The sequence below is a fragment of the Rana temporaria genome, chromosome 7, assembly GCF_905171775.1.
Source record: "Rana temporaria chromosome 7, aRanTem1.1, whole genome shotgun sequence".
In the NCBI taxonomy this organism is placed as follows: domain Eukaryota; kingdom Metazoa; phylum Chordata; class Amphibia; order Anura; family Ranidae; genus Rana; species Rana temporaria.
This window is the reverse complement of record NC_053495.1, coordinates 111206260-111220553: the sequence shown is the minus strand read 5'-3', so window position 1 is coordinate 111220553 and position 14294 is coordinate 111206260. Positions and strand designations below refer to the sequence as shown.

Sequence of the window (14294 nt, the reverse complement as noted above, 5' to 3'; positions counted from 1 at the left end):
AGATAAACTGCATAATTTTACATTGGTGAATTCTAAGGATGTGAGAGCGTACCTGAACAGGTAAAACCCGAAAAAAATAAAGCAATTTCGGAAGATAGGTCATACGTACCGTCGCCACCCTCCCGAACCAAGAGAGCGGAAGAGTGGACCAAGAGGTGAGCATAGCTGTCAGTTTGCCAAAAAAAAGAAGGAAAGTTGGCTTGATACAGTTCGGAATACTTCGGGGTAAGCTTAATCCCCAAATAGGGTAATGAGGTCAACCACTGAAAAGGCAACGCAGACCGTAAAGAGTCTAAATCCGAGGGGCAAATATTGATAGACATTGCCTTCGACTTTGCCTGGTTGACAGCTAAGCCTGAGAACAAGGCAAAAGAATCCAAAAGTGACAACAAATTGGGGAGAGAAATTCTAGGTTTGGTGATGGTCAACAGAATGTCATCTGAAAATAATGACAATTTGTGCGAGGTACCCGCCACCTCCACCCCTGACCCGTCCGGATGGGATCGAATGGCCTCAGCCAAAGGCTCAAGAGCCAGGACGAACAGGAGCGGGGAAAGCGGGCAGCCCTGCCGCGTCCCCCTCCTAATGGGGAAGGTGGACGACTCAAAACCATAGTACCGAACCTTGGCCTGGGGGGAGTCATAGATAGCTGAAATCCAGCTCAAAAAAGAAGCACCAAAAGCATAATGGCTAAGGACTTGTGTCAAATAAGGCCAAGACAATGTGTCAAAGGCCTTATTGACATCGAGGGACAAAAACATTGTTTCCAGGGACCTGGCATGTACAATATGTTGAATTTGGAGAAGCCGCCTAATCGCTGAGGGACAAATCACACCTGATCTTTCTTTATCAGGCGTGGGAGAAAGAATTCAGGCGATTGGCCAATATCTTAGTCAAGATTTTCATATCAATATTTATTAAGGAGATTGGCCTGAAATTACCCCAAGAGGAATGGTCCCTATCCGGCTTTGGGATCATTACAATGTTAGCGGTCAGCAAATCAGGCGTGAACGACTGGCCCTTCGTTATGGAGTTATACATGGCCGCCAAATGCGGGGCCAGGACGTCCGCTAGCTTCCGATAATACAAGGCCGTGAAGCCATCCGGGCCCGGTCTCTTGCCGATCTTCAAGTCCTTAATACATTGAAGAACTTCCTGGACCTGAATATCACGGTCCATCAAAGACTTATGTGCGTCTGATAGAGAAGGTAAGGATAAGCCAGACAAAAAGGTGTCTAGACCTTGAGTAGATGAGTGAGTAGGGGGGGAGTAAAGCTTTGTAAGACAGTGGCGGAATTCATCCAATATCCATTGTGGATTACCCGTGAGGACGTTGTGGCGGGTACGCAGGTTTATGGGAGTAAATTTAGGGGCGAAGGTTCGGAGTCTATTAGCCAGCATCGCATTAGGTTTATTCGCCTTGGCGTACCACTTTTGGCGAGCCCAACGTAAAGTGCGTTTGGCATCATCGGTTAAACACAGATCCAAGTCCGTACGGGCCACATCTAAAAGCCTGCGATTCGCCGGGGAAGGAGCCTGCTTGAAGGCCGTAGACAAGACCTCCAAACGTTGCTCCAGAGCACGACGAGCTTGAATACGCTCTCTCTTATGGTGTGACGCTATGTGAATCACATGGCCCCGAAGGACCACTTTATATGCTTCCCACAACGTCACTGGGGAAGAGACAGTTCCCGTATTGAGATTAAAGTAGTCCTTAGAAGCTTCTTGAATATCTTTAAGAATTGCTTTAAAAGATAGGAGAGAGTCGTTCATGACCCATGGGGCAAATTGCGGTTTGCTAAGAAGAGAGTGACATACTGTCAAAACAGGGTCATGATCCGACCAGGGGGCCGCTAAAATGGAAACAGAGTCGACCAAAGGAAGATGTTTCCGGAGTACAAACATATGGTCGATCCTGGAATGGGAATGATGAGGATGAGAATAATGGGTATAGTCCCTACCAAGGGGATGAAATTCCCGCCAGAGATCTACCAAGTCGTGATTACGCAAAGCCCGTAGAAACTTTTTAGCAGTGGGAGAGGGGGACATATGTTTCCGATGGATACTTGTCAAGCGAGGGGCTCAGCGACACATTGGAGTCACCTGCAAGCAGGAGTGTGCCCTTCTGATGGGTCATTAACAGGGAGCAGACATGGGTCAGAAAGGGTCCCGGATTATCATTCGGAGCGTAGTAAGTCATGATAGTTACCTCATTATCCTGAACAGTACCCTGCAAAAGGAGGTATCTGCCATCCAGATCAGCGATCTGTTTACTGCAAATAAATGGAACCGAATTGCGTATGGCAATAAGAACCCCTTTCTGCTTAGTAGGGCCATTGGCTAAATAAACTTGGGAGTAGTTTGCAGCAAAATACTTAGGACAAGAAGAAATGGAGAAGTGGGTCTCCTGCAAACATGCTATATCAATGTTTTGCTGTTTAAGGTATTTGAAAACCTTGACTCTTTTTTGAGGGGAGTTCATGCCCTGGACATTCAGGGACAACCAGCGAAGGGTCATTGGATCAGGAGAATATCTCTACGATGTACTACGTCTGCACACCCCGGGGACCAAAGAGGAGAGGGGGAGAGAAGGAAAGAAAAAGAGGCAGAATAAAGAAAGAGAAAAACAGAAGACAAAAAAGGGCAAAGTAGAGCTCGGAGTAGAGCAAAGACTAGGAACATAGATGCATCATGACGTGGGCACTGAAGCCCACAATGGGGTGGGACCGTGACTAAGAGATACGTCCTAGTCAGGTGCCAACACATGAGGGGAGCAGTGGTCCGTCGGAACCACCAGCCTATTATGAAAAAATAGATAAACTTAAATAAATAACATTAGCACAGAAACAAAAAAATTTGTAAAAACAGGGCGAAATCAAAAAGAAAACCAGGTTCAAACAACGACAAAAATGGCGACTACCACGGGCAGCCAACATATTAAGATATAAGACGTGCAGGCCCCCCGAGCCCCCGGAGACGACCATCTGTAACGCTCCTGCGTATGAGTTTAGTTATGATTTAATTGGATCTCAGCTGCGGAGGTTTCTCAGGGTTAAACCACTACTTCACTCTCTTGTATGGTCAAAGAGTTTAGGGTTTAATTCATCACAACCTCTTTTTAGAGAATCAACTTAATCATGAATGCTTATTAATTCATAAGCTATGTATAAGCAGATGTAATTACTTAGGAATAAAGTTCTTAAGTGGCTGTTTAGGTAATTAGCTAGGCTGTGACTTGTAAGCAGGCAGGATTAATGCATGAGTCTATGGCAATGATATAAGTAATGAAAAACCGATAGCAATAACTTGCAGTACTCAGATAAGTAACCAGGAAAGTTCTGACAAGCAATGTAATGTTTAGTAAGCCAAGTCCTATAGGTAAGCAAAAACAGGCGGATCACAGTATGACTGTATAAGGTATTATGTGTAAGATACTTGCGGTTCTGAAGACCATTCCAGGCTGGGTTGTGTTCCCAGGTTGTGACTGGCTGTGGATAGAAGTCCGGCCTGTAGGTAGAGATGGCTCTAGATGGAGATGCCTGTAGCTGGAGATGGCTGAATTTGGAGATAGCCTGAGCCTTTAGAGCAGTTCCTGGTATGCTGATGGTTGGGGCTGAAAGGAGCTGTTAGTGCAGAGAGGGGTCTCCAGGGTCCAGGTAGTGGAGGTCCAGACGTCCTGTCAGCAATTCCAGGTGACGGCAGGAGTACAGCAAAATAGCAGCACATCCTGCCGTCATTACTGGAGGTTTAAATAGCCCGTGGAGCGCGGGAGAAGCCGTGGATGGCGGGTCGCACTTCCGCGTTCCATCGTGGAACGCAAGCCTCGGCGCGCCGGAAATGACGCGCATAGATTGCGGAATGGAGCGCAGCTGTCTGCAGGATGGACGGCTGCGCTCGATACAAGAGGATAACGCCAGTGGCGTTACACCATCATAGGGCCGCCAACTCCAGGATGCAAGAGGGACCAGTGCAGCACGACCATAACCACGACCCCCCCGCCCCACAGGGCAGGAGCGCAGGGCCGTGGCATCCCTAGAGACACCCAATTTGGTAAACTGTGGGAGCGTCCCCCGCCCCAAATGCACCCCCTCCTCCACAACCCCCCAGAAAAGCACAAATAAGTAAAGCAAACAAATTAGGAACTAAAATAAAAATAAAAGTCAAATCATAGCCCGAGCCGCTCGGGCAAAATGCGGGGACATCAAAGGAGGAGGGGGCAGGAAGGCACATTCAGGCCAAGGCCTCGTATGGCAATAAAGGGAGGGCAATCATTCCCCCGGGCCACCATCTCACAAGCGGGGCGGCCAACAGGGCGACCCCCCCCCTGCCACACAGTCATGGTGAAAGCGGGGCAAAGTAACAGCAGGGGGACACAAACCAAAAACCGCCAACCCGATCCATGTGTGGGGTTAACAAGAGAGCAATGTTCAGATGGTGCAACACAGGATCAGGTGGGCCTCAAAAAAAAAAAATTAGGTTTAATCAAGATGAGAAAGAAAAAAAATTGGTTAAGTTCAGCCATTGTTGGACTGCTGAAAATGCTGGGCCTGCAATTCCCGCAGGGCCTGGGATCCAGACTGAGAGCCCTGAGAAGCCCGGGAGAGCTGACGGGGTGGTCCGGAGGGTCCGGGCCTGGAGGATGAAGTTGGAGCATCATGCTGGGATGGAGGGAGGCCCAATTGGAGATCCAGGAAGTGGCGCTTCAGATCGGCAGGGGAGGTAGCTTGGAAGTGGCGACCCAGGTGAGAGAAAGAAAGCTTGAACGGGAATCCCCATCTGTACTTTATCCCATGGGACTGAAGGATTTGAAGTTAAGGCTTTAGGCCCTGTCACCTAGCAATTGTGGCCGGTGAAAGGTCAGCGAATAACTGGAGGGGATTACCTTGAAATGAGAGGTCCTGACGTTCCCTTGCAGACTGCAAAAGCTTCTCCTTGGTACGATAATAATGGAACTTGATAATCACATCCCTCGGGGGCCCCTCAGAGGGCTTGGGGGCCAAAGACCTGTGGATGCGATCAAACTCAAGCCTGTCTGTTCAATCCGACCATTCCAGATAGCATGTCCCTGGGTAGGATTTCCCCATGGCTCAATGTACCTCTGTTTCAGCTACGGAATGTAGTTGATCCCATTACGCGGAGGCTGTACTCTTTTGATTTCCTGTGTAGAAAATGTAATATACCATCTCATCTTTTTTATTTTTACCTACAAGTTAGACATTTCTTTCAATCCAAATCTCCCACCTTGACCCTCGACAGACCGACAGCTTTTGAGTTTTTGTGTGCTCAGGGCCCCCATCAATTACATTTAATTTCTTCTATCCACCGTATCCTCCATGAGTCGACTCCTATTTCTGAAACCACACACCTTTACATGAGAAAATGGTCACACTTATTGGGTAAGCCTATTACGCTTCAGGTTTGGGACAAGATTTGGTCCTCTACTTTTAAGTCTTCTAAATGTGTGACCCATCGAGAAACGTCCATCAAAATCCTCATGTTCTGGTATAAAACCCCTGATGTTATCCATACGTATGTTCCCTCGGTTTCACCACTTTGCTGGCGTTGTGGAAGCATTACTGGTACTTTGTTCCATATCTTTTGGAATTGTTCCCTGGTCCAACCCTTTTGGCTGAAGGTCCCTGGCCTGACCAAAAATGTAAACCGCTTGGCCGCCTATGTCTTACTTGCGGCCAGGAGGCTTATACCGCTGTGTTGGTTATCCACGGCTCCCCCTCCGTGGTCCAGATTTCTGCACCTAGTCACTGAGATTCGGAGGATGGAGTACTTAACAGCGTCTGTCCATGATTCTATCCCACAATTCGATAAGGTTTGGGACCACTCGAGATACGGGACTTCTGTGCCACTATCCTCACCTTAGCCTTTAATATTTATCTATTCTTTTATTTTATTTTTCACAAGAAACTTAATATTTACTATTATTCTCTGTTCTATGTTGCTAATTTCTACATTGGAGTTGTTTGTTCTACATTATTCTGATATTCTTGTGCAGATTACCACTGTGATCTGCATATTTGGACACTGTATTTTTGTCAATTGTTTCTATGCTCTCTTTTGAGAAATCTCTTTGATATCATTATGTTGATGTTATCATTCTTTTGTACTCTATAATCCTGCTTTGTACTATGTGTTTCTTAAAACCCAATAAAAATACAATTAAAAAAAAAAAAAAAAAAAAACTCAAGCCTGTCTGGCGGTATGCCAGGAGCCAATTCCTGAAAGAAAGCAGTAGCTGTGCCCTGCAAGTCAGTAATGACCTCGGGGATACCACGGACGCGCAAATTATTTCTGCGGGCCCTATTTTCCACGTCCTCCAACTTGTCCCTCAAAGTTTCCAGCTCAGTTGACAACCTGCACACCTCATCCTCATGGCCATCTAGCACTGTAGTGGCCAAGTCCATACGTTGCTCCAACTGGTTAGTGCGATGGCCTATCTCTTTAAGGCCCCGCACAAAGTCTGAGGAGAGCTTACAAGAGGCAGCGGTGATTTCATCCCTCACAATGCTGCGGAATTTGGCCAGCATAGCCTCCGAATCCGCAGGGAGGGAGCTCTCCCCATCCATGGGGAACAGATGAAGGCTGTCAGCAGGGGATCCCGAACCAGCAGCAGAGAGCTGGGTTTCGTCATCCGGCTCCGGAGGCTCAGGCGCCATCTTGCTCCGGCCCCTGCCTGAGGCTGGGGAATGTTTACCGGGCTGCCGCTTCTGCTGTTTATTTTTCGCGGGACGGTACATAGCCGCCAGGTGAGGTAAGTGAGTAGCAGCCCCGCTGATTCTGTGCTGTGTTAGGCTGGTTTATAGGTTCCGACGGCGCGGAGCTAAGGAATCAGGCAGCCATCTCCTTCACTCGCACGCATGCGCCCCAGGAATAAATTGTTTCAAAGGAGATCTAGGTGTGAGGAGGCCTATGTAGCCCGTGGTTAATGCTACTGTCTTGGTCGGGTGAAGCAAAATGGCCTCCGTGCTGATGGCCAGATCAGATAGTTCATTCACACTCTGGGGGCCACGGGATAGCCGGTGAGGAGGCAGGGCTACTTCTGGCTAGGGGCACTTGATTAGCTGTGTCCCTGGTCCCCCTCCCTGCGGGCAAGAATTTATGGGTTTGCTGTGGGGCACTGGTGAGGCAGGTAAATGGAGAGCTTTGGGTGTGCCAAGATGGCCGTTGCTCACCTCTATACACGGCGCGCCGTCCACTGCAGGGTGCCTCCAGCGGCCTGTGGGCTCTCCCTGTCTTCCTCCCTGTCCCGAAAAGCGGCTGTAATCGGACCCAGAAGCGGCCGTTGCTCGGCCCACGGACGCGGCACCCGAGTGCGGTGGCTTCGCAGGCCTCAGGATGTCGGCGGGTCCCCACAGAACAAAGCAAAGCCGGCCTCGGCTGGAGCTGCAGGGCAGGTGGCCGGTCCGGAGCTCCGTTTTCGGGGGAGCAGCTTATGAAGTGTCCGGTTAGGGTCTCCGTTCGCTCCAGGCCGCAGAACTCGAGCCCGGCGGTCCTCGAGGCCTCGTAGGCCGCAAGATGGCGGCGGGACTCCGTGGATGGAGCCGGCTTCAGCGCTGATTACCAGGTTCACGGCCGGTCCGGAGCCCCGATACAGGTGGGTAGATGGTTAGGGGGTGTTGAGGAGTCGGGATGGGGTATTTGGTGCCCCTTACGGTGCAGAGAGACTTGGGATGGCCTTTGATTTTTGCCAGGCCTGGAGGAGCTCCTCAAAAGCGTGTCTGACTCGGCTCGCATCCGGACACGCCCCTCGGTGACTGAGTATTTCAACAACAGTACACCTGCCACACCACCTGTGCACCTGTGATATACTGTGTTTCTGTCAAGTACATTGTCAGGGAGAGTTTGCTGAAATATTTTTCCTATAGGGGCAGTCAGCACTCTATAGGTGACTGAGTATTTCAACAGCACTACACCTGCCACACCACCTGTGCACCTGTGATATACTGTGTTTCATGTCAAGTACATAGTCAGGGAGAGTTTCCTGAAATATTTTTCCTATAGGGGCAGTCAGCAATCTATAGGTGACTCTGTATATTTCAACAGCACTGCACCTGTCCCTTGTGATGTACTGTCTGTGCAGTACATTGTTTAGGGCTGGGTTCCTGCTTCTTGCTATAGGTGGAGAAATATATAGGTGAATCTCTGCCTATTTCACCAGCTTACACTTTTTTGTATTTAACATTTTTCAAAATTAGGGCAAGACCCTAAATTTGAGAAATATATAGGTGAATCTCTGCCCATTTCACCAGCACTCCACCTTTCCCCTGTGATATACTGTCTGTGCAGTACATTGTTTAGTGCTGGCTTCCTGCTTATTGCTATAGGTAGAGAAATATATAGGTGAATCTCTGCCTGTTTCACCAGCTTACACTATTTTTGTATTTAAAATTTCTCAAAATTAGGGCAAGACCATAAATTTGAGAAATATGAGGAAAACGTCAAATAAGGGACGTGGCCGCGGTCGTGGTGCTGCTGGTGGAGCTCCTGTTACAGGGAGAGGACGTGGTCGATCTGTGCCAGCTACAAGCACAAGTGAAACAACTTTCTCAGGTGCGAGTAGCCGACAGAGCCTGCAGCGGTATTTGGTCGGGCCTAATCCAGCTCTACGAATTTTGAGACCAGGAGCAGAACAGGCGGTAGTAGATTGGGTTGCTGACAGTGCCTCCAGTTCCTTCACATTGTTTTCCAACCAGTCTTGTGCTGAAAGCTCAGAGTTGGCGCCTGCAGCCGATGTCCACCATCAGTCTTTCACCTCACCCCCTTGCAAATCAGCCAAGCAGTCTGAGCCCCAAAGCATGCAGCAGTCTCTTCTTCTTTTTGATGAGTCTGTTAGCATGTGTTCCCAGGGCCATCCACCTAGCCCAGCCCCAGAAGGGGAAGAGATTGAGTGCACCGATGCCCAACCACTTATATTTTTAGGATGAGTTCATGGGGGGACCATCACAGCACGTCTTGCATGATGATGATGAAACACAGTTGCCAACTGCTGGTGCTTTTGCAATTGTGCAGACCGACAAGGAGGGCAGTGGTGAAGATTGGGTGGAAGATGATGTGGAGGACGATGAGGTCCTCGACCCAACATGGAATCAACCTCATGCAGGTGACCCATGTAGTTCCAAGGAAGAGGCGGTGGTCGCACAGAGCCACCAGCACAGCAAAAGAGGGAGCAGGGTGCCAAAGCAGAGCGTCCGTCCCCTAGACAGTACGCCTGCTACTGCCAAACGCAGCAAGGGACCGAGCACACCAAAGCCAGGTCCAAGGAGTTCCCTAGCGTGGCAGTTCTTCACACAATGTGCTGATGACAAGACACGCGTGGTTTGCACGTTGTGCAATCAGAGCCTGAAGCGAGGCATAAACATTCTCAACCTGAGCACAACCTGCATGACCAGGCATCTAAGTGCAAAGCACGAGCTGCAGTGGAGTAGACACCGCAAAAACCAAGAAAGGTCTCTGGCTCCTCCTGCTTCCTCTTCTGCATCAGTCTCGGGCCTCTCTGCCTCTTCATCCACATCCGTAGTGACAGTGCCACCTGCCACCCCTTAATTAGAGGACCAGCAAGCAACACTACCACCTGGGTCACCAAACATCTCCACAATGTCCCATGGAAGCATTCAGCTCTCCATCTCCCAAACACTGGAGCGTAAGAGGAAGTACCCCTCTACCCACCCGCGATCCCTGGCCCTGAATGCCAGCATTTCAAAATGACTGGCCTTTGAAATGCTGTCATTCCGTCTGTTGGAGACGCAGAGTTTTAAAAGTCTGATGGCATTGGCTGTCCCACAGTACGTCGTGCCCAGCCGCCACTACTTTTCCAGGCGAGCCATCCCTTCCCTGCACAACCAAGTGGGGGACAAAATCAGGTGTGCACTGCGCAACGCCATCTGTGCCAAGGTCCACCTAACTACGGATACGTGGACCAGTAAGCACGGTCAGGGACGTTATATCTCCCTAACAGCGCACTGGGTAAATGCAGTGGCGGCTGGGCCTGAGGCGGATAGCAGTTTGGCGCATGTCCTTCCACCACCGAGGATTGCAGGGTGCTTCAGTTTGCCTCCTGTTCCTAACTCCTTCTACTCCGCTTCCTCCTCCTCTACCGCCTCCTCATCCAGTCAGCGTAACAAATTCACCACCAACTTCAGCACAGCCATGGGTAAATGCCAGCAGGCAGTTTTAAAACTTTCCTGTTTGGGGGAAAAACCACACACCGCGCAGGAGTTGTGGAGGGACATGAAACAACAGACCGATGAGTGGTTGGCGTCAGTGAGCCTCAAGCCGGGCCTGGTGGTGTGCGATAACGGGCGAAATCTCGTAGCAGCTCTGGGCCTAGCCGGTTTGACGCACATTCCTTGCCTGGCGCATGTGCTGAATTTGGTGGTGCAGAGTTTCCTGAGAACTTACCCCAATATGCCACAGCTGCTGCAGAAAGTGCGGGCCGTCTGTGCGCACTTTCGGCGTTCTCACCCTGCTGCTGCTCGCCTGGCAGCGCTGCAGCGTAACTTCGGCCTTCCCGCTCACTGCCTCATATGTGATGTGCCCACAAGGTGGAACTCCACCTTGCACATGCTGGCCAGACTGTGCGAGCAACAGCAGGCGATAGTGGAGCTCTGCGGAACAGAACCACTTTACCACCAATAACTGGGCCTCCATGCGAGACCTGTGTGCCTTGTTGCGCTGTTTTAAGTACTCCACCAACATGGCCAGTGCCAATGACGCCACTCTCAGCGTGACTATCCCACTTCTATGCCTCCTTGAAAAAACGCTACGGGCGATGATGGAAGAGGATGTGGCACAGGAGGAAGAGGAGGAGGAGGAATCGGGATCATTTGCAAGGCTTTCAGGGCAGTCATTCACAAGTGGCTCCGAGGGTGGGTTCGTGCACCAACAAAGGCCAGGTACACAATTGTCTAGCAAGGGCACAGTTCTGGAGGATGACGCGGTGGAGGATGAGGAGGAGGAAGACATGGAGGAGGAGGAGGAACCATGTTCACAGCAGGATGGCATCCAGACCAGCTCATGGCCATTACTGGTGCATGGCTGGGGGGATACAGAGGACACAGATGATACACCTCCCACAGAGGACAGCTTTTTGTTGCCTCTGGGCAGCCTGGCACACATGAGCAATTACATGCTGCAGTGTCTCCGCAACGACCGGCGTGTTTCGCACATTATGACAGGTGCTGATTACTGGGTGGCCACGCTGCTGGATCCCCGGTACAAGGACAATGTACCGTCCTTAATCCCCTCACTGGAGCGTGAACGCAAGATGCGCGAGTACAAGCACACGCTGTTAGACGCGCTGCTGGTGCAATTCCCACCTGGCAGCGGGGCCACAGTGGAAGCAGAAGGCGAAGGCAGAGGAGGAGGAAGAGGTCGCCAACGCAGCAGGGGCACCGCCAGCACCTCAGAAGGCAGGGTTAGCATGGCCGAAATGTGGAAAAGCTTTGTCAGCACGCCACAACAAACAGCACCACCAGCTGATATGGAACGTTTTAGCAGGAGGCAGCATTTCAGCAACATGGTGGAGCAGTATGTGAGCACACCCCTACACGTACTGAATGACGGCTATGCCCCCTTAAACTTCTGGGTCTCCAAATTGGGCACATGGCCTGAGCTTGCCCTTTACGCCTTGGAGGTGCTGGCCTGCCCTGCGGCCAGTGTATTGTCTGAACGTGTATTTAGCACGGCAGGGGGCGTTATCACAGACAAGCGCAGCCGCCTGTCCAGATCCAATGTGGACAAGCTCACATTCATTAAAATGAACCAGGTATGGATCCCAGAGGAGTTGTCCGTACCTTGTGCAGAATAGACACCGGGCCGGCCTTACCCAGCCATTGTTTTTTTCTGAGCTTTCTAGGGTTGCCATCTCATCCCTTTCAAAGCAAAAACATATTAATTACACAGGTTCTCTGGCTGATTAAGGTGCTGCTAATTAAACTCACTTGGTGCCTTATCGACATCAAATTAGCCCCAGAACCTGTGTAACTCTGTGTTCAGGTTTAAAGGGATGAGGTAGCAACCCTAGATCTGTCTCACTATTTTGGGGTTTACCCTAATCTAAAAAATAAATCAATTAAAAACCAAAACCTGCTGTGTTGGCTACCTCCTCCTCCTCCTCCTCCACCGCCGCTTCCACCTTCAGTCACATTCTTAGGCTTGCGCACTGCAACTGCTTTCTTTAAGTCCCACCAGAGGTTCTCAATTGGATTTAAGTCTGGTGACTGCGATGGCCACTCCAAAATGTTCCAGCCTTTAATCTGCAACCATGCTCTAGTGGAGTTGGAGGTATGCTTGGGATCATTGTCCTGTTGAAAGGTCCAACGTCTCCCAAGCCTCAGGTTTGTGACGGACTGCATCACATTGTCATCCAATATCTCCTGGTACCTTGCACACGCTGAAGCTTCCCTGTACCTGCAGAAGCAAAACAGCCCCAAAGCATGATTGACCCCCCGCCATGCTTCACAGTAGGCAAGGTGTTCTGTTCATCATAGGCCTTGTTCCTCCTCCTCCAAACATAGCGTTGATCCATGGGCCCAAACAGTTGTCATTTTGTTTCATCAGTCCACAGAACACAATCCCAAAATGTGTGTGGTTTGCCCACATGACTTTTGGCAAACTGAAGTCGACTCTTATTCTTTGGAGACAGCAAGGGGGTGCGCCTGGGAGTTCTGGCATGGAGGCCTTCATTACACAGTGTGCGCTGTATTGTCTGAACAGAAACTTCAGTACCCACATCTGACAAATATTTTCTCAGTTCCTCAGCAGTCACACGGGGACTTTTCTCCACTCTACGCTTCAGGTAGCGCACAGCAGTTGAAGTCAGCATCTTCTTTCTGCCACGACCAGGTAGCGTTTCAACAGTGCCCATTGCCTTGAATTTTGCATTTACTACTGTATTACAAAACCAATTGATGTCATATTAGTTGCATATGGTTCTTTATGAAGTCCTTGTAGGATTTCATTCTGAATACAATTACAAATGTACACTAAATTCCCTAAAACCCTTTACAGCATTGGGGGGTTCAATAATTTTGAACACAACTGTATGGACCTCGTCCTCAAAGGTCAAAAATCATTATATTTTTTATTTTAATTTTTTTTTATGTTATTTTAAGTTATTTCCCTATCCACATTTATTTCCAGAATACTTGCCATGCTCTTCCCGACATTTTGCTGCCATTTGCAGCCCTCCAGCCCTTTCCCTTAGTTTTTTAGAGACATTTTTGTAGTCAAAAGTCCGGGTCCCCATTGACTTCAATGGGGTTCGGGTTCGGGTCAAAGTCCGGGTTCGGGTTCGGTCCCGAACCCGAACTTTTTTTTTAACATCCAGGTGTCCGCTCAACTCTACCCAGGAGGCCTCAGTTCAGTCTCCTGCCGCTACAGGGCATAGTTCCTCTAAGAGGTGTGGGAATTGTAAGGAGAAGCTCCCTAAATCCTACTCAAAACCCTTCTGCTATAAATGTATAAATAATTTAGCAGGAAAAGAGGCTGCTGCAATGATGAAGAGTTTTCTTGCATCCATGCAGACGGAAATGTTAGCAACAGTCAAAGCTTTCCGGGAGACAGCTGGGCAGTCAGTACAGACTGACATAGAGGAACTCACCCCCAGGGAAGGCACTTCTTCCCAAGAAAGTCTAGTCTTTAAGGGTCCAAGTGCCTTCTTCACACCTTCACATATACCCCCTCTGGGTCAGGCAGAGGATGAAGAGAGTGAGGTAGTGAGTCTGACCAGATCTAGACACAGCTCAGGGGAGGCAGACGAAGACTCCATTAGTCAGTCTCAGGAAGACATGCGACTAAAGAGACACCTCTTTGCTATAGAAGATCTGGAGAGTCTCCTCCAGGCAATTTACGCCACAGAGGAGATCCCTGAGACCCCTAAACCAACCTCAGCACAGGATAAAGTTTATAGGGGCCTGGGTGACACCCAGTCTAGGGTATTCCCTCTACACCAGTCCCTTAAGGAGTTAGTCCTACAGGAATGGAGAGAGCCTGAAAGGAGAATTATCAAACAAAAAACCTGGAAAAGAAGGTTTCCCTTTTCCCAGGAGGACGAGGAGATATTTTTTAAGCTCCCTAGACTTGATGCGGCCTTGTCGCAAGTCACTAATTTGTCTGATCTCTCCTTTGAGGATGCGGGTAATATCAAGGACCTGATGGACCGCAGGGCAGAATCTCTCCTTAGGAAGGCTTGGGAAGCCAATTCAGCAGCTATGAGTCCAGCCTTAGCAGCAGCATGTGTAGCCAGGAATACCGATATCTGGGTGGAGACGCTCACCGGG

At 49.7% G+C, this 14294-nt stretch overlaps 1 protein-coding gene across 7 annotated transcripts in view; it reads right to left on the bottom strand.

The window, feature by feature from the left end:
- LOC120946232 (complement factor H-like) overlaps positions 1–14294 on the bottom strand; it is a 3139400-nt gene that overhangs the window by 948324 nt on the left and 2176782 nt on the right. The gene's annotated exons all lie outside the window — the stretch shown is intronic.